Genomic DNA, 19303 nt, shown 5'->3' with positions numbered 1-19303 from the left:
ATGGTAAACCGACCCTTCAGTAGTAACTCATCCTGGAGCGTGTACAAATCGATTGCCTTTTCACTTTTTGGATGATGACTTTTCCCATGCAATAACCTCAATACTCTAGGTGGCAAATACTGAAATTATTCATTAACCAGAGCATCAGAAAGTTCCAGAGCCTGAGGACGAAGTTATCCTTTGTGCTTACAAGTGAATCAGCATGCAAAGCCCTTTTGTTTTTCCCTTGCATCAAAAGGACACTTGCTCATGCAGCAGCAGATTGGTCTCCTGTGCAATAGGGAAGTACAATAGTCAATTTTATTGTCTTGAAACATGGTATCGCTGCTTTCAGTCAAAACTTCCACTTCCCTTTGAGAAGGAGTTTGGCTGACTATATCGGTTAGTTTGTAGAAGAGACTGAATAATTTAAAGAGGGTTGTTTTGCAGATTTTGTCAGTTGGGTTTTGCCCTTTTGTTTACTTTAAACAGGACCGTCAAACCCTCGACCCTGGTCAGTCAGTGCAGAGCTTTCAGTAACAGCAACACGCCAAGAGTTCATTCTGCTATTTATGAGAGGTATCCTGTACTTCGTATCAATCCACTCACTCTACAAACTGACTTCTAGCTACACGAGAGGCTGCAGTAAGATGGTGCTGTGCTGTACAGTGCTCCTCCATCCACTCTGCAAAGCCCCCCGGCAGCTGCCAGGAGAGGCCGCAGCTGTACAGAAGCTGATGTATAACCACACAAAGGCTGCACTGAAGCCAAGATATTTCATAATCTCCATTTTATTTCTTCGAAGCAAAACACAAGCTGATTTCTCCAACACTGAAAGGTGAGGCAAGGGGAAAATGTGACTCTGTGTGTTAGAATTATAGAATCCTTAGAGTTAGAAGGGATCTTTAAAGGTCATCTAGTCCAACCCTCCTGCAATGCACAGGGACACCACAGCTAGATCAGGTTGCCCAGAGCCTGATCCAGCCTAGCCTTTAAAGTCTTCAGGGACAGGTCATCAACCACAACACTGTGCAACCTGTTCCAGTGCCTCACCACCCTCACTGTAAAATATTTTTTCCTTATATCTAACCAAAATCTATCCTCTTTAAGCTTGAAACCATTTCCCCTCATTCTATCACAACAGACCCTGCTAAAGAGTCTGTCTCCTTTCCTGTAGCTCCCCTTCAGATACTGAAGGGCTGCCATTAGTTTTTCCTGGAGCCTTCTCTTCTGCAGATTCAACAGCCCCAGCTCTCTCAGCCTGTTCTCATAGGAGAGGTGTTCCAACCTCTTGAATCATTTTTGTGGCCCTCCTCTGCACACTCTCCAACAGCTCCATGTCTCTCCTGCACTGAGCACACCCCATCTGGATGCCGTGCTCCAGATGAGGTCTCACAGCACAGAGCAGAGGGGCAGATCCCCTCCCTCGCCCTGCTGGCCACACTGCTTTTGATGCAGCCCAGGATATGGTTGGCTTTCTGGGCTGCAAGGGCACATTGCTGGCTCATTTCAAACTTCCCTTCTATCAGTACCCCCAGGTCTTTTTCTGCAAGGCTGCTCTCAATCCTATTCTCATCTCTAATCCTAATCTCATCTCCTATTGGTAGTGGATGTGGTCTCCATCCAGGTGCAAGGCCTTGCACTTGGATTTGTTGAACCTCATGAGGGTCTCTTGGGCCCACTGCTCAGCCTGTCAAGGTCCCTCTGGATGGCATCCCATCCCTCTGATGTGTCAACTGTACTCCACAACTTGGTGTCATCAGCAAACTCGCTGAGGGTGCACTCAACCCCGCTGTCAATGTCACTGATGAAGATGATACTCTTTAATGAGTATCAGTTCCAGCACCGACCCCTGGGGAACACCACTCATCACTTATCTCCATCCAGATACGGAGCCACTGATCACCATTCTCTGGACTCAATCCTGCAGCCAGTTCTTTGTCCATTAAACAGTCCACCCATCAAATCCATATCTTTTCAATTTGGAGAGGATGTTTGGTACTGTGTCAAAGGCCTTACTGAAGTCCAGATAGATCACATCCGTGACACTTCTCTGGTCCACTGATGCAGTTACACCATCATAAAAGGCCACCAGGCTGGTCAAGCAGGATTTGCCCTTGGTGAAGCCATGCTGGTTCTCCTGTATCACCTCCCTGCCTTCCATGTGCCTTAACATAGCTTCAAGGAGGACCGGTTTTGAGGCAAAAAAGTTAAGTTCTTCAGCCTTCTTCTTGTCTTTTGTTACCAGCCTGCCTGTGTCACTCACTGGGGAGGTACACCCTCCTGGACTTTCCTTTTCCGACTGAGGTACCCGTAGAAGCTTTTCTTGTTTTTCTTGGCATCTCTTGCCAAATTTAGATCAAGCTGGGCCTTGGCTTTCCTGATCCCATCCCTTCACAGCCTAGCAGCTTTGTTATGCTCTTCCCACAGTACCTGTCCCTGTTTCCACTGCCTGTGCATTTTCTTCTTGCTCACCAGTTTGACCAACAAATCCCAGTTCAGCCACACTGGTCTCTTGCCTTCCTTTCCTGACTCGCCATATCTGGGAGTTCTTTTTTGTTCCTTTGCTCATGAGGACGGTTCCCTAAGGTGTTGTGTTGACTAACTCCCTGAAGAGCTGGAAGTTAGCTTTCCTAAAATTTAGTGGTGATGTCAGTTATGAAAAAATATGTAGTGTTCATCTCCACTTTGATAGGGCCTGCTAGTATTACAACAAAGTACAAGAGTGAGTTGTTCTCTAGAAAGGACCTCTGCAACCTCTCCTGATAATCTGCTTAGCAAGAACACAAGCTGTTCCTTATTTGTCTACACTGTAAAAGCTGTGAATCACACCTTATGGAGACTTTTTTGCATGGATTTTTCAAGAATCTGGGACAAACCAAACTTTCACTTCCAAAAGACAAAAGGAAATAAATAGCAGTCTTTGGTCTCCCTGTAAAGTGTATTAAAGATTTTTCACTGCAGAAGAGATTGAAGATCTGCATCTCATCCTTTAAATTCTTTGGATCTCTCAGCACTGGCAAAAACAACTCTTGTAAAATGAAAGCTCTTCACCAGAACTGAGGAAATCATTCAACATACAGTAATATGAGGTTTTCATTGCCTCCTCTGCTGCTCATGAAAAGAGTCTTTAGGTAGCTTACATTTTTTCATTCTTCTAATTTTTCAGCCTACCTTTTCTCCTTACAGTTTTCAAGTTAGTCTGTTTTAAAGCATCTCACTGTATAAATCTAAGGATTTTAATTATTCTTTGTGCTTAGTGCTTGGAATTAGCAGGAATGTTATAAACTAGAAAGTCCACAATTAATTTCCTCTCATTTGCTTGCATCTTAGAATTTTTTTAAACAGCCATACAGTACAAGTCTATTCATAATCTGTGCCTCAGAGAACACACAGTTTAAATTCAAAAATGCACAAGACATAACAAGTGGTAGAGCCATAAAACAGGTAAGAATTACATTGACTGAAGGAGAAGGAAGGTCAGAACCAAACAACCTCCAGGTGACTGCAGCAGTCAGGGGGGTGATGATGGCTGGAGACTACAACATTTTCTCTCCTTCCTTTCACAACACCAACAACTGGACAAAAAAAAAAAAAAAAAAAAGAGAGAGAAAAGTTTACAGAGAAATAACCACTACCATCTCATTATAACCAAAATGTACATTGGCAAGAAAAGCAGAAACTTAAATTTGCTCTAGAAGAGACCAAAAGGAGTAGCAGAGTGAGGGGCAAGGAGAAGTATTTGTTCACAGACATGTAGAGGAAAGGTGGTATTCTCAGCTTCAGCCAGATTACTTCCAAGGAGCTTGTGAGACAGCCACAGTGTAGCCTTTGGAAGATAGAAACTGGGGATGCAAAGTATGTTGGAACCAAACAATACTTTAGTTATTATCAACGTAGTCATCTAGTCCTCTTGAAAATTTCTAAGGAGTTCCATCAGGTCTTTCAACAACAGAATGTTCTTCAACAACTTATTCAAAATTCAGCTTAAACTCTGACAAGGACTAGTAAAAAGAAAATATTTCTTTCTCTTCTTCCTGGATGTGAGTCACAGACTGGGAAATCTCTGCAGGCAAATGTGATGTCTTTATAGCAATCTCACAATTACCTGTAGAGATTCTACAATCTGGCATCTGCATACACAGTAATTATAAAGTATACCGTTCTTCATCTTCCACACCTCTGCTGAGTTGAGCTGAATTGGATCCAAATCACCTAAATAGCATGTAGCTCACTGTACGTTTTTCTCTTAATAATTTTCATGAGTCAAAAGTTGAAAACAAAAGCATAGAAACTATATATATGAACCTGCTGGACATTGCAAAGTACTGTTAACAACTGTGTACTAATGGAAAAAAAAGTGATTACAAGCCACATTTGAACTATGAGGACTTACTGCCCTGTTAAGAAGCTGCACCTACTGTTCAGTGAAGCTGAATCACAAGTGGGATTCCACTGGTTCACACCACGTTGGATGAGTTCAGCTTTTCGAAAACAATGATGTTTTGAAGAGCAGTTTGCTTGATGAGTGGTCTAAAAATCAAACTTTGTTACAGTTGCAGCAAGAAGTCCCTTTGAGAGAAACATTTCTTTTTCAGAGGAGAATATCTACCAATTCAGGCTTTCATGAAAGGCAAAAGGAACTAATTTTTTTTCCTCTCTTGAAATGCTCCTCAAATCTTATGCCATATCTACACAAGGTCTAAGTTTCACCACCACTGGCAGAAAGGTGCTGGTGCTGTGAACTCCATGTGCAACAACAGCAAAGGTGTGTAATTTTAGCAATATGGCACAAGTCATGCAAACACAGCCTGTGAGAAGCTGACTGCGTAGATACCCTGTCTGTGCTTCAGAGTTAATACATACCTGAACAAAACGTGCCCAGTTCACCTCCCAGGGACTGTAACCAGAATTTGTGCCCACATTTGTGAAGTATGTCACAACACAACCCTCTGGGGAATTCATTCCACCAGAACAAAACTTACCGGATAGGAGGACAGCTTGGCATAAATTGACAACACTGGAGATAGAGCTGTGCACACAAAAAGCCAGAGGCTCAAAACAGATAAATACTGACTCTGCACAACAGCCTTGATACATAGGTTGCTCCAAAAGTAATGCCTCCTATCTATTTCCATAGAAACTACAATACAGCACAAAAGAGCACAATAGCACTATTTGACAGAGCAAATGCTCAGCTACAAAACACTGTTTTTTAACATAGTCACGACCACTAGCTGTGTGTTCTCACCAGCAATGAACAAGAGCCCAAGTGCTGTGCTCATAAAAATCTGCACCAGCAGAGGTTACCTACTGTTGCTGTTACCACTGCTGAAATGCACTACCTGTCCCTCACTGTGGTCATATCCACTTTTTGGTCTCCATAAATGCTCAGCAAACACTGATGAATGTCAATGGTGCAATTTTTTCTGCATGAAGGAATTCAGTCACACACCTTTGTGCTCCATATCCACTTCCATGTCAGACGTCAATCTATCAGACTGCCCCTCTGCTGCCATCTGTCGCATGGCAACAAAATGGAATGGGATGTTGGTGGGCAGGTTCAACATCTACTGCCATCCCACCAACTTCTGCCTCTGATGTCATGGGCCAACATCATAAAATGGAAGGCATTACTTTCGGAGCAGCCCTCATATAAGACTTTCCAGTTCTCCACACTTCCCAGAAAACCACTATTTCTCCAGTAGTTACCACCTTTATTCCAGATCTGAATCAGAGGTGTGAATTTTATCTATTCTTTTCAATCAAGTGCTAATTGACAAATGGTGAGGGCATGCATGTGCACCTACCATATGATTACAGCTGATAACTGTGCATGCAGCCACAACAGGCATGTCAGCATTTGCAAAACAAAAACAAAACAAAACAAACAAAAAAAAACCAAACAAACCAAAAAAAAACCCAAAAAACAAAAAAACAACGCGGTGATATCCTACCATAATTCAAGAAATGGCAAAGCTCCATTCATTTCAATATCATGACTGTTTCAACACAAGCCTGAAATATTAGTTCTGGGACTGCAGGCAGAATTGAAGTTGGAACCAACACATTTTCCCTCATCATACCTTTATAAATTATCCTTACTTTCATTAAAGCCAACTTGTTCTTTTCTACTATGTCCTGACAGACTGTTTTAATAAGCAATAAAATGTGCTGCGCAATAAAAACATCAGTTACCTTGTACAGTTCTTAGAAAAAAAATTCTGACTATTCCACGCTAATATTTTACATCCATCTTCAATTATTCAGTCACCACAAGCCCTGCAGAGATATCAGTATGGTGCCATACATTTCTCAAAATGCTGCTGATGAATAATATGCAGCCTGCCTATCCATTTAGATTTATAAAGAAATGCATCAAAGAGAAGTTATGCTGATAAATCCAACCCTGAGAAAGAAATCAGATTTTAATTCCAAGAACTGATACAAACCAATGCTAAAATCACTTTAGGCTCACCTAAAATTTTACTCCCTTGATTATTTGTGGATGAATTTTGGCTGCTGTTCTGATGAAGAGGATCTTTTGGTTCATCTTTTACATTTTGAGATGCTGACATCATTTTAAATATTTTTTGACATACTGCCAGAATTAACTGTGCTTTCACACCTCTGTTTTTACAATGATACCACTGTTTTAACTAGAATATCACACATGAAAGAGAAAAGTAAATTCTTCTGCGAGTTTCAAGTTTTCACAAGGCTGTAGTAGTTATGTCAATGCCAAAAATGTACAGATTTTCTGGATAAAATCTGTGCCCAGCGATGTCAACACAAGTTCTTGCATTGTACTCTGTAGGACCAGGATTCCTCCAGAAGCTTTTCGTCCTTATTCTAATCATCTATTTACATCTACCTGTTTATTAGCAAATCTTTTTAAACATGACATAAATATTTGCCACTCATCAGAGCTAGTTTGAACCCATCACGCTGCAATAGTGGAATATTAAATACCACATACTTCAATTTTTTTTTTTAAATCCAAATCTAAATAAAAGATCTTGAACACATGCTAACACAACTCCCTCCTGCAGCTGCACCAAGTCAGCACAATGATGACTGCCACCCACTACTACAGATCATTTTTCCTGCAGGGCTGCCCAGGTTGCAGTAACCAAATGCTATCTATTATTTCCTGATTCCTTTTCGAAGTGTCTGATTCCTTACTTCTAGTATCATGTAGAACTGGAGCATCATCTATCAGTTATCCAGGCCTAAACATAGCAAAACCTTTTTTATGTCAGAACTTTCCATTAGACATTTTCACTGCAAGTTACAGTAAGAAAAATATTGAGGCTTGATTGTTTGATCTTTCATCTGGAAGTTCTAAGCTCTTTTAATCAGTCTTGCACTCATTTCATAATCTTATTATATCCACGTTAACAACAACAACAACAAAAAAAACCACCTTATGTCAAAAGAACATGAAATTCGAAGAGTTGAGCAAAGAAAAAATAGCAAGTGCCAGAAACAAGTTTGTCTGTGTGTGAATATTCTCTCTACTTCTTGCATTTGCATTCGCAGTGCAAATGGATTACATGCTCTAGAGCAAGATTAACATTCTTTTACCATAAGGTTTTTATGCACCATTATAAAGTCAAAGGTATTCCAAATCTCTCAGAAGCTTGGAACACCTTTTCACTCATACAGCAGTTGGAAGGCAAAAAAGAGATCATGTATGTTTACCCCTGGAAAGACATTCAACCCATTCAGGTACCTCCTGGTATGGAATGTCAGGTATGGAATGTCCATCTGTATCTACTTACACCATATGGTAATGCTCACCTAAATTCCTACCTAGAAATGGTCTCCTGTTCCTTTCAAGCCTTTCTTTCCATTGAAGTTCTACAAGCATATGCTCGGATGCCTGGACAGCTCATATCCAAATGACTTTTACTGAGCAGCCCTCTTCTGTCCACCACCACCAGACCATGACCTCAGTGCCTTCTCCAGGTGGCATTTGCATGTATGCTGAATGGCAGAAAGAAGAAAGTACGTGCTTGACCAAGCAAGAAAAGGGGGAACAAGACTTCACTCCACCTGGTTTTAACTTCATCACCACCAATGGAGAACAGTTTAAGTAATGTAGAAGAAACACACAGAAACCAAATTCACAGTAGTTTTGTGTTTGGTAGCCACCTATAAAAAAAATCAACAGAGGTGATACGCCTCGTGGCTCCCAAGCCTACTCCCTCAGCCGCAAGTTTTCCTCCACTTTCACAGAGACACAAACAGATGAGAAAGCCTGGTCATGTCTGTGTTTGTCTGGAGCTTTGTTCGGGACTTTATGTATCACCTGATGCCTTCTTTTGTCCAGCAAATACTGTTGAACTGGCTGAGCAAATATAATCAGACCTCCTGCCAAGCCTGCTTCTGGTTTGTTCCAGTAGAAGGCTGTTCTTTCTGAGGAGTTTGTGAGTTGCTCCCCTGCCATTATGCTCCAAGGCTGCACCGTGCACGGGTCTTCTCCCAGAGAAAAAGCAGCCGCTTTGCATCAGTGGTGGTACAGACTGTATTCCAGGGGCCTCCTGGTTTTAGTACACAAGCTAAGGAAAGCAGCTCGGCCCTGCAAGAGCATCTGATCCAAACACAAGCCCTACTGCTACAGCATTTTGCTGCTGCAGCAAATGATGATGAAACGTGGTGAATTACCTTGCTTATCATCTTCTGTAGGTGATCAGCTCCAGGAAACAAGCTTATATTTTACTTCATCCTTCAGAAAACTTTCTTACAGCTTTTCTCTCAAACTACTTCTTCTCTTACAATGGCATCTATCCAACTTGTTCTATTCTCATCTGTTCTGTGCAGCTCCTGTGTTTTATTTCTAAACATTTGTGATTCCAGTTACTAACGGTGCTCTTCAGACTTGCTGGCAAACCTCCATAATGACCAAACACAAAAGCTGGATTTGGTTATAGTTCTCTGCACAGCAATTACAGCAGTTGGTGCTACCCTGGCTTGGAAGCACCAATTGCTACAGGATGCTACAGGAGCATAGACAGAGGTAAGTGCAAGGAGCTGAAGAAACATGCCCACCATTGTTAGAGGTTTGACAGAAATGGGTTTTTGCTCAGCAGTTAGACAGTTCCCTTGAATGTATATTTTACTATACTCCCTATTATAAAAGAGAAGCCAACAAGCACTGGCTGAACCAGAAGGAACAAGTTTGAGTTATGCTTTATCAGTTTACACGCAGATTGGGGCATGCCAAATATCACCAAATAAAGTAGATCTCACTTCAACAAGCGGAGTTGCTTAACAGCATCTCTCAGAAAAGATGCACAGAGACCCTAAGTGCTTTAACGACAGATTTTCACAGTACCAGGTGCTGTCTGTGGAATTTTGCCATTTTTTTCCTGTGAAAGGCACTCAGAGAAGAAACTCAGCTGACAAGAATCCACTTGCAGGCCTAACCTGGATGGCTGTGAATTGGCTTAATCTCAGCTGGCAACTGTGAGCAGTTAATAATTCTCACAGTGGTATCTGGGATTATGCTAAACACAGCAATTTCTTTGCTCTAATGGATTAATAGACCTGCATGGCACCTAAATTGCAGAACCAAGACATACTGCTGCAATGCACAAAATCCCAGCACACCATGCAAACAAGATTAACCTCATGGCTCATTCAAACCATGCTGAACTCCAGACCCTGACACGATGTCTCCTACCCTTCCCAGCTTTACTGCTGCAGCACCAGCAGAGGAAGAATGATTACAGGTGTGAACTGGGTTACCACATTCAGCTAACATCACATCTCATTTCAGCACTGCCAAAAATGTTACTTGTAAAAATGCCTTGTGAAAACACTGGTCTAGCACCGAACTGTATGGCAGATGATAGCTTTTCTGTGTTTCATCCTTCACATCTGAGTTTTTTAAGACAAAGTTCTGTATGCGGACTGTTCAGTTCCTCTCTGTCTTGTTCATTGATCAATGTTCCATCACAACCACTGTTTACCCTCAATTTTCCATTACCCAAAACAACTGCAATCATTTTTTCCTGGGTTTCTGACTTTGGTAATGTGCCAACTCAAACCAGTCAGGATTCTTGTAACATTTTTAAAGTTGAAGTTCAGGTGCTGAGGAGGAACAAATGACAATCTATCACTTCAAGAAGCACAGCTATCAAACCTGTGCCTGTATTTTTCCTAAACAAGGACTAATACAATGTTTAGAAATGAAGAGTATGGTTACTTTTATCTGGCTCTTCTTTATCTTTAAATAACGTTAAGCTAGAGATATAAGCAAATTTTAAAAGTATCTTCTGTCTCTAGTTCAATCATATTAATTTAAGAAACTATCACAGTTTCATGATAATGCCATCACTGATTCTGGATAGATACCAAAGATCATTTGTTAGCTAGCTATCAAATAATCAAACATAAATCCTGTTATGGATTTGTTAATATTCAGTTAATATTCAGTATTGTGGAAAGCAAAGACCCCTCCTTACTACCAAATGCCATTCACATGTTTTTCTTAAGCTGTCAAACAAATATGCAAACTCCTTAGCCACAGTATCATTATCTATACTGCAGTGCTTGCAATTTCAGCACTTAGAGTTCAGAGATGCAGAAATCAGTGCAAGACTCCCGTTAAGGTCAGATGGCTTTAGATCAGCCTGTGGACCTATAGATACCCAGCAGAAAGGAGTATTATACATAGCTCATAAAATAGTTACATTAATTTTGCCACATCTTAAAGGATGAAAACACTAGATGGCTGATTTTAGATATGTTTTCCTAGGTTTTATTTACATGTTAAATTCTAGGGATCACCTGTAGTCTGCCAAAAACTGTTCATGTCACGTTAAGTATCAAAGGATCCCGATAAAGGGTGACTCACTCTGATGTACAGAGCTTGGAGCTGAGCACCAAAAGGTATGAGAAGGGTTCTTTTTTGCCTTGCAGAATTTTAGAAGAAAATAGTTCTGAGATAAAATGATGAAGTGATTCTATCTCAGTAATTGCTAACAGAAACATCTCTGCTGTAGAAGGGTAGAGTTTGTTCATTATGTTTATGTGCGGTTAGTTATCAATCTCATTAGTCACCAAATGTCACTGACATGGTTGGTTTTTCCCTGGCAAATTTTCTTTAAATTCCCCTGATCACTGCAAGCTCTTTCCTTCCACACCCAAAGTCCAAGTTAATGAAAATATCCAGATCGCTGTGGGACACAGATTGCAGAGCATTTTAACAGACAGATGTAATAGACTGCATGGCATTTGTATCACAGAAGCAATAATTAAATTACCAACAGTAAGGCACATAGTAGATTAATTTTAGTACATTTTAGACCTGTACCAGAAATACAAAACCCAACTACTTTCAGAATCCTTAACTGCACTCTTTCAAATACAGCAGATAGAAGCAAAAATATTGATGCCTGAGGGATTCTAATGACTAAATTCTGCTTATGTTGTGTGTTACTTGCTCTCAATATAGTAAGATCAGCAAATAGACAGGCATACCTGGCTCCTGCACATTCAGTGGAAATACACAGGCTGGCTATCAAGAATCAGGTCTGAAACCAGAGTCTTCTTTTCAAATGTAGTGTTCTTTTTAGATCCAGAAAATATGCAAGAAATAGGAAAGCAGTATCAGGTTTGTAGTTCCTGTTGCTAAAATGTTGCACACAAAAAGCAGATACATGCTGGCATTAGTTATAATTTCTCATGAATTTCACAATTCAAACACTTACTGAATTTGCAGGCTCGCCCTGCTGAGAGCCTACATCATTTCCTGCCTTTTGGTGAGGCAGAACACTTGCTGACTTGCTATCTTAAGCTGTTCAACCAAAAAACAACAGTTCTGAATCAATTAAGACCTGCACAGGTATAAGGCTTGCTATTGGTGCTATTTAATGTGATTTTTGGTAAATATTTATTCTCAGTAATTCTTAGATAAACCATGACTGTGCTCGAAGAAAAATAGAATTTCCCTAAAAAACTGAGTGGTACAATAAAGTAGTTTTTGTTTCTTCTTGCACACTGGCCTTGTTGAGCCTCAGCATTTGAAGATGAAAATTAAGAAAAAAAGGCATTAAACAAGGACACTACAACTAAAAAATTTAGGATGTAACCAAAGTCACTGCAGAGTTCTTGATGTCGCAGATACTGCATCAGGAACTGATTGGATAATAATCAGTCACCATCAGTTCCTAATGCATTGCCTTCAGCATCTAAACAAGCATCAGTGAGTTTCTGCACTTCAATAGCTGTAATGTTTCAATGGTTATGTATTTGCTAAATGCCCACTTGCCAAAAACCTGACAGCTCTCCCACAAAAGTATAGCATTACCTTCAGAGCGAAATATAAAGCTATCAGTGCTGTTCAGTGGCACACCTTGTTCCCTTCCAGATTATGGCAGTGCATTAAAACTGAACAGAAAAAAAAGAAAACTGGAGGAAAAGAAGACAGTTCTTGCCTGAGGTTATTTCAACCATGGATTTCTGATTTCTCTTCAAAAAAGATTTGCAAGACATACCTAAAACATAGACAGTGATAATGACAGTACTCACTTTCATTGTGCCTTATTTCAAAGAACTGCAAAATTACTTACAGTATGCATTGTATTACTGTAATACATGCACATAAAGACATGCATATGAATTTATACATACATACATACATACATACATTTGAGAATGGAAAACTACAGAGGGAGGAGTCTCTTCTTCACTGATGAAACAGAGGCCTCACTGAACTGGAGCACTGCAAAGGACAGCTTATTATGTTAATGTCCAACAACTCATTCATGGGGCATATCCAATTTTAATAGTGTATGACATCTGAGTAAGTAGAAGACCACTTATAAAATACACAAATATAACAGATTTTTCAGGCTCTGTGGGATTTTACTTCTCCAAAGGTGATTTGAGCCTTGATTTAGATCTTAGCTGAAGGACACAGCCCTCATCAACACAACTTCTACCAGTTGTACAATTTCTTAGCTATGTACTGGCTCAGAGGACAACAACTGGATCCCCCAGTACATCTGTGGATACATTAGAGGTCTCATATCTCTATTCAGAGCATATCTCATCCAATGTGAATTTGTGATCATCAATCTACAGCATAAATCTGGATAAACTCAAGCAGGAAGATGTACAGCCAGACATCACAACTATCAGTGAACTTCTATACTCCAATTTGTCAGAAAAATAACCCACCAAATCTTGCCTGCACTCTGACAGAGAACACATCACCTTCACTGTTCTCTGAGTGGAAAATGGATAGCTAAGAACTTAATTATGATGCCTCAGCATCATCTGATATTGTTTTATTCATTGGTGTTATTCAGACCTAAAGCTCAAAAACTATAAATACAATCTCCTGGCTGTTTCCTCATGAGTTTTACCCATTTCTTCCACACAGAGATTAGCTTAGCCACAAACTTTGGATGAGAACACGGGTCTGGAACTCATCACCATCCCACAAATTGCAGGCTTTCTAAACCAAAGGTTTGTTTTATCATATTACATTGGTAGGAAACAAAATCCATATTCAAATCCTCAATCCCAAATCTATGCATTCGGAGAACGGAAGTGCTGGCACAGGTCCACTGGTTAAACCCTCAGAATTAACCAGCCCACTGAGAAAGCAATTTGCATAGCACAGAAGCAGTCTGAGGGCGCCACTGTACATGCAGAGACATGGAGTGTTCTCTGAAAAGCAGGAAACATGGCTTGTGGCAAGAGTAATTTTAGAAGTAAGACAAGAAGCCTGAGTAAGCAGATGTTGTCTGCGAGGTCAGAAAGGTAAGTGCCAGTTTCACAACCCTACTGTTTATGCAGTGACACTGAACTTATTCCAGCCCCTCTGGGGCTGAACAGCACCTGTGTTGGTTTGCATCCAGGATCAGACTGAACTGTAACCTACAACCTCCTCCCCTCATGCAGATCCCAAGCTTCTGCATGTGGGCATCTACACAGTCTCCAATTGCCACTGAGATTGTGATGGAACAGTGTGAAGGAAACCAAAGGAGTTTCTTAGCCCTTAACTTCCCTTTCTGAGAAATCAAGACTTAGAGACACTAGCCTTCCACATATATATATATATATATATTTGTTTGTTTGCTTGTTTCCCTCTTGGTTAGCTTTTTTAAAACAACTATATTCAAGGGAAATTATATCAAGCATTTTTATTTATTATTTTATTTATGTTGAGTTTTTCTAGTGCCAAAAGTGTATCTCGTCATGCACAAGTGAATGGCATAGTCCCAGGGGCTGTACATACACTGACTGTGAGGACTAACTGAAGCAAAAAGGAGGTGGCAACAACAGGATTAAATAATTGGAGTTGCAAACAACACAGTTCTTTAAGTAGTAAAGTATTTTTTATTGGAGAGGAGAGGAGAGGAGAGGAGAGGAGAGGAGAGGAGAGGAGAGGAGAGGAGAGGAGAGGAGAGGAGAGGAGAGGAGAGGAGAGGAGAGGAGAGGAGAGGAGAGGAGAGGAGAGGAGAGGAGAGGAGAGGAGAGGAGAGGAGAGGAGAGGAGAGGAGAGGAGAGGAGAGGAGAGGAATGTTGTTGTTGTTCTATAGAAGCCATTTTACTTTTCTTTGCTCTATCTTTAACAAATTTTTTAAAATGAGCATTAATATTAAGTTATGATAAATGTGAATATACTCTGTGGACATAATAATTCTGTGTCTGTATAACCGCAAAGGAGGAAAGAGATCTCTTAGAATAAAACCTGCAAACTGTACTACTACTTCTAGGTTTGATTTTAATGTATTAGATTTCAAAGTGATACTATCCCTTGACAGTAGTGATTAGGGAAGTGCTCTGAAATCCAGTGCATTTTGTCCTGCTAGATATTTCAAGTCACCTTTGCAGTGTAGTGTGCACTTAATTATACTATAGACTTCACAGTACTGGGGAGAGAGACTGGAAGAGCCTTTGCTCTTGGACCCAATTAACCACCAAGGAGTTAGCGTGGTGTTATAGGTATCATCAGATCCTGTTCAGCCGAAATAGAAATGCTGTGAGAGCAAATGGGTGGGAAGACTGAAGGGAGCTGATGTCATTGAGCTCACAGTTGTAATCTAATTCTAGATTGTTTTAGGCCTCCCATCTCATCCTCTTCTTTTCTTCCTGTTTCTAGGAAAGAAAATAGCCTCCACCCTGCTAATGATCCCTCAGGGGAGGCACCATCAAGAGGCAACACTTCTTGTAGCAGAGAAAAGCCACGGCTGCTGCTGTCCCAGCATGCAACATCAGCCCTGAGAGTTATCTGCAGCCCACAGACATCAACTAATCTCAGCGGGTGAGGAACGAAGCCTCTCCCCATGGGAACTCAGCTGATTCAGGGAGGGCGGTGAGCAGCAAAGGAGGTTTCTGAAAACAAACCACTGAGCTTCCCAGAGCCCCAATAATGTCCATGCACTCCCCAGAGGGGATTTGCAGAAAGACAAGAATATGGCTGGACAGAAAGACACACAGTTGGAAACATCCATTGAATGTGGCACTGGGAACAGGGAAGAAGGCAAAAAGGAGACATTTATTCTTTTTCCATGATTGTTTTATTCTCTCATTTCAAACCTCTGTCCCAATTCAACTCCTGTCTAATGTGCCTGCAGTGACAACCAGAAAAAATGGCATTAATTGTATTTATCTCAATTTACCTTCTTCTTGCTGCCAAGAGAGCATCCAGTCATTCTTGACCTGGAAAACCTTTGCCATCTCAGAGGGATAGCAGCATTTCCATTACTCTCCTACTCCCTAGTTCAGCCTTTCCCAGAGAACAGAGCACAAATCCAATGTTCCACCAGGTCTGCTACCAAAGAAAAACCACATTCATTTATGACAAAAGCATGGGTGAAAATCAAAGTAGTAAGAAGGAGGAAACATTTGAAAAGTCATGAAATACTAACATGATGAGTCTCCTACTCTGTTCTTGCTGCTTTTGAAAGGATTAAAATCGATATTGGTATTTCCAAGGAATTTCTATGCACAAAAAACTTAATCTGAGCCAGGCCTTCATGCCAATAAAAATGATTGTAATGGTGTCAGAACAAAGATCCATCTAATCCACCAGGTGGTAACTAAAAGAAGATGCCAGAGCAAGGTAAGCACAGTGATACTTTCCCAAATGCTCTTCCAGGCTCCAACAATTTGTGGCTCACGAACTCTCTGAGACATATGTTGTCATGTATTTAGTATCCCTAACAAACTATTTTTCCTGAGCTTGTCCTGCATCCCCTTGAACCTAGTTATGCTCCAGTATCCATAATAACTGAGGCAAGGAGCCAGTTTAACTACACACTGTTAGAAGAATGACTTCTACCTCCACTCAGTAGAGCTTCCTTCAAGCTTTCCTTAGTACAAAAACCTAACAGCTGAGTATGCATGAAAAACACTGGCTGTTCCTAAAAATCTGCTTGAATTTTATCATATTATTCCACAATTCCTGCTGGAAATGGGAGAAAAAAAAAAACAAAGAAAAAAAAATAGGGAAAAGAAAACGTACAAAAAAACCAAACCAAAACAAAACTGAGCAAGTAGGAAAGAAAAGAAAGTGACTACCTGCAATGAAACAGGTCACTGTATCAAAACAGAGAATCTGCAATTCCTACTTTAAGGACCCAAAGAATTCTCCCAGACAAGTTTACACATCTTTTGAATATCTGCCCAAGTATCTCAGCAAGTAGAAAGATGTTTAAAATTACCATTCCCTCTCTCTCTTGACGGCATACTTGGAGATGGTTAGATGCCGTATTTATTCCATCAGGCTCATGAAATAAGTCACACCCAAGAAATGTGCTCCAGAGATGCCCATTTCAGACAGTAGAGTATGACTAACAAGCACGGAGGTCTGTGGTCTTCCCAGTTTTGGTCAATCCACCTCCCACTTGGACCATATCTCAGCACAGACAGGGAAGCCGCACAAAGCTGTCCACCCTTTTGGATGACTCTACAGTCCTGATGGAGCAAGAGCTTGGGGCACACACTGCAGTTAGCCACCCACACACATAGGTTTATGCACTTTCTGATGATTCATAAACCCAGATCTAACAGCAGAATTGAGCCTTTTGTTCATTAATTTGGAATGAAGCAGCAGCTAACATTTTTTACAGATGACTGTCAAGGCAAAATCCTGGACTGAACAATTCTGCTTATCTAAAATGAATTTCAGCTACACCCTTTAAGGCAAAGCCATCTCTATTAAAAGAAATAAAGAAAATCCCTAAATCATAATCCTGGAACATTCAGCCAGATTCTGTACTCTGTGCAGTCCATTGTCTAAATTTTGCAGGGATCCTCTTTACAACAAATATTATTACTGTGCTACATAATCCCTACCCAAGGTGGACTAGTTAAAGATGGATCTGTGTATTCTTAACTGCAAATTCTTCAGCTTTTGGGTGTTCTTGCTGAGTCTTTAATAACAAAGCTTTGAAATTTAATTACTGTCTTAACAGTTGCAACTATTATACTTGAGATAAATGCAAGATGAGTAACAAGCATGTAAAGGGGGAATTAACTTTAGTCAAAAAGGAAATATATGAGTAAATTTTTATTCATCAATAACAAAATTTAACAAAATTAACTTTAGTGTTATATATGTCAAGTCCAATTTTCAAACCACTGGAGATCTTCCTTCTCACTCCTTCCAGCAAATTCTATTCAATCACTAATTATGAATGAGAGGAAGAGCTGCAAATCAAAACCAGGAAGGTGAGCAGGCAGTGAGAAGATGCACAACTGCCAGTTGACTTTACTGCAAGCATAATGTGGAAAACGTGCAGCACAGCCACTCAGATGACTGCCCATAACATTCTGAAGAATTACATCAGAAGAGAAGATGACCACACAAGATTACACTGGCAGACAGCTAAACGAGTCTAATGCACAAAGCTAGCATGAGAGGGGCTACGGACAGACAAAAGGCTGCTCTGACACAAAGATACATTACCACATTCCCTTATTTACAGAAGAGGAAGGATTAACAAACTGTGTTTCAGCAATAGAGAGGAGGAAAGCATTTCCAGACTTTTTTATATGATCAATCATTTTCTATGACCTCCCCACAGCATTGTTGCTCATATTTGCAAAAAAGAACACCAAAGAAGACACTGAAAAAGTAGAACCAGTTAGCAGTCTTCTATCTTTACTGCTGTTTACTTGATGACGTAGGCAAAGTTTTAGGCAATAATGTGCCTGTGAAAATGGATGGGGCCCTGGACAGCCTGACCTAGTGGGTGGCAACCAGCCCATGGCAGGGAGTTGGAAGTAGATGGGCTGTAAGGTCCCTTCCAACCCAAGCCATTCTTAGTTGATGGTTCTATGCACAGTTGCAAATGTAAAGTGTAAACAGATCACAGCATACACTGTATATATTCAACAATATTTACAAAACTATACATTTAGATGTCAGTTCTGCAAGTGAGTTGACTTTCTCATGCACCCATGTATATTCATAAAGCAATACTTGTCCACTGAGTACAAAATACCAAACAAGACTACAGGATTAAATTTCTCTAGAATATTTAGTAAAATAAATTAATTTTGATAACATAAGACATTGCAATGTTTTTTCTTAGGCACAGCAGGTGCTGCAAGATGGAGAGAGAGACACATGACACTATTTTGTGCTTTAAGTAGCAGGATTGGGAACATTATCCGTGTAAAAAAGAAATAGTTACTGGGTCAAAAGCATTGGCCTCTGAGAGCTTTCTTCAGATAGAAATAATATCCCATTTGGACAAACTTTTCTTCCTCCTTCTATAAGCTTCTTCTTTACTCTTCTGCTATTTTCCAACATATTCTAACAGCTATATTATTTCTGTATGTATCAATTTATACTATTTATGAACACCTATGTATATCATTACACACATAAAAATAGTGTTGAAAGAATTTAGAAGTCCAGCCTCCAAATGTCAGGAAATGACAGGATTCAACTTGCACATTAATACACACTTAAAAAACGATAACAGCGACAACCAAAAAACCTCTTCATGGTTTCTACACATATGAGCACAAAAGATGTCGAGAATATATAGGATACCATGATCCAAAATGTCTTTGTAATACAAGGCATGCTGGTCATAAGAAGATTTCGAGATCTTTTTACTTCTTTTGCTAGAGATTCTTCAAATATCAAATATAATATAACGGCAGTGTTGTTTCTTTCTAAATGCAGTACTAAAACTGATAGGGAACTTCTAAGCTTCTGTGTTCTGTAAGGCAGAACATTAGCTTAAGATTGTAAAAAAAAAAATCACTGCAAAGTTCAGTTTTTACCCAATTTACACTGAATTTCTAAAACTAAGAATCCCCCTCTTCATCTTAATACTCTCAC

The 19303-nt window shown here is 40.2% G+C and overlaps 1 long non-coding RNA gene and 4 other non-coding genes across 5 annotated transcripts; 4 read left to right on the top strand and 1 right to left on the bottom strand.

Annotated features, from left to right (window-relative positions):
* The first annotated feature begins 471 nt into the window (after positions 1 to 471).
* LOC107052837 lies at positions 472 to 18519 on the top strand. Its single transcript, XR_001465578.2, has 2 exons — positions 472 to 817; positions 15104 to 18519. It is a non-coding gene; the product is annotated as an uncharacterized LOC107052837 (long non-coding RNA).
* On the top strand, positions 4025 to 4113 carry MIR216B (microRNA 216b). Its single transcript, NR_035325.1, has one exon. It is a non-coding gene; the product is annotated as a microRNA 216b (primary transcript).
* On the bottom strand, positions 4026 to 4111 carry MIR216C (microRNA 216c). The gene has a single exon (NR_035027.1). It is a non-coding gene; the product is annotated as a microRNA 216c (primary transcript).
* Positions 9415 to 9520, top strand: MIR216A (microRNA 216a). The gene has a single exon (NR_031424.1). It is a non-coding gene; the product is annotated as a microRNA 216a (primary transcript).
* MIR217 (microRNA 217) lies at positions 12082 to 12188 on the top strand. Its single transcript, NR_031425.1, has one exon. It is a non-coding gene; the product is annotated as a microRNA 217 (primary transcript).
* Positions 18520 to 19303: the final 784 nt, after the last annotated feature.

Source organism: Gallus gallus, chromosome 3 (genome assembly GCF_016699485.2).
Source record: "Gallus gallus isolate bGalGal1 chromosome 3, bGalGal1.mat.broiler.GRCg7b, whole genome shotgun sequence".
Classification (NCBI taxonomy): Eukaryota; Metazoa; Chordata; class Aves; order Galliformes; family Phasianidae; genus Gallus; species Gallus gallus.
Note: the sequence above shows the minus strand (reverse complement) of the source record. Positions and strands in the feature narration are given on the sequence as shown.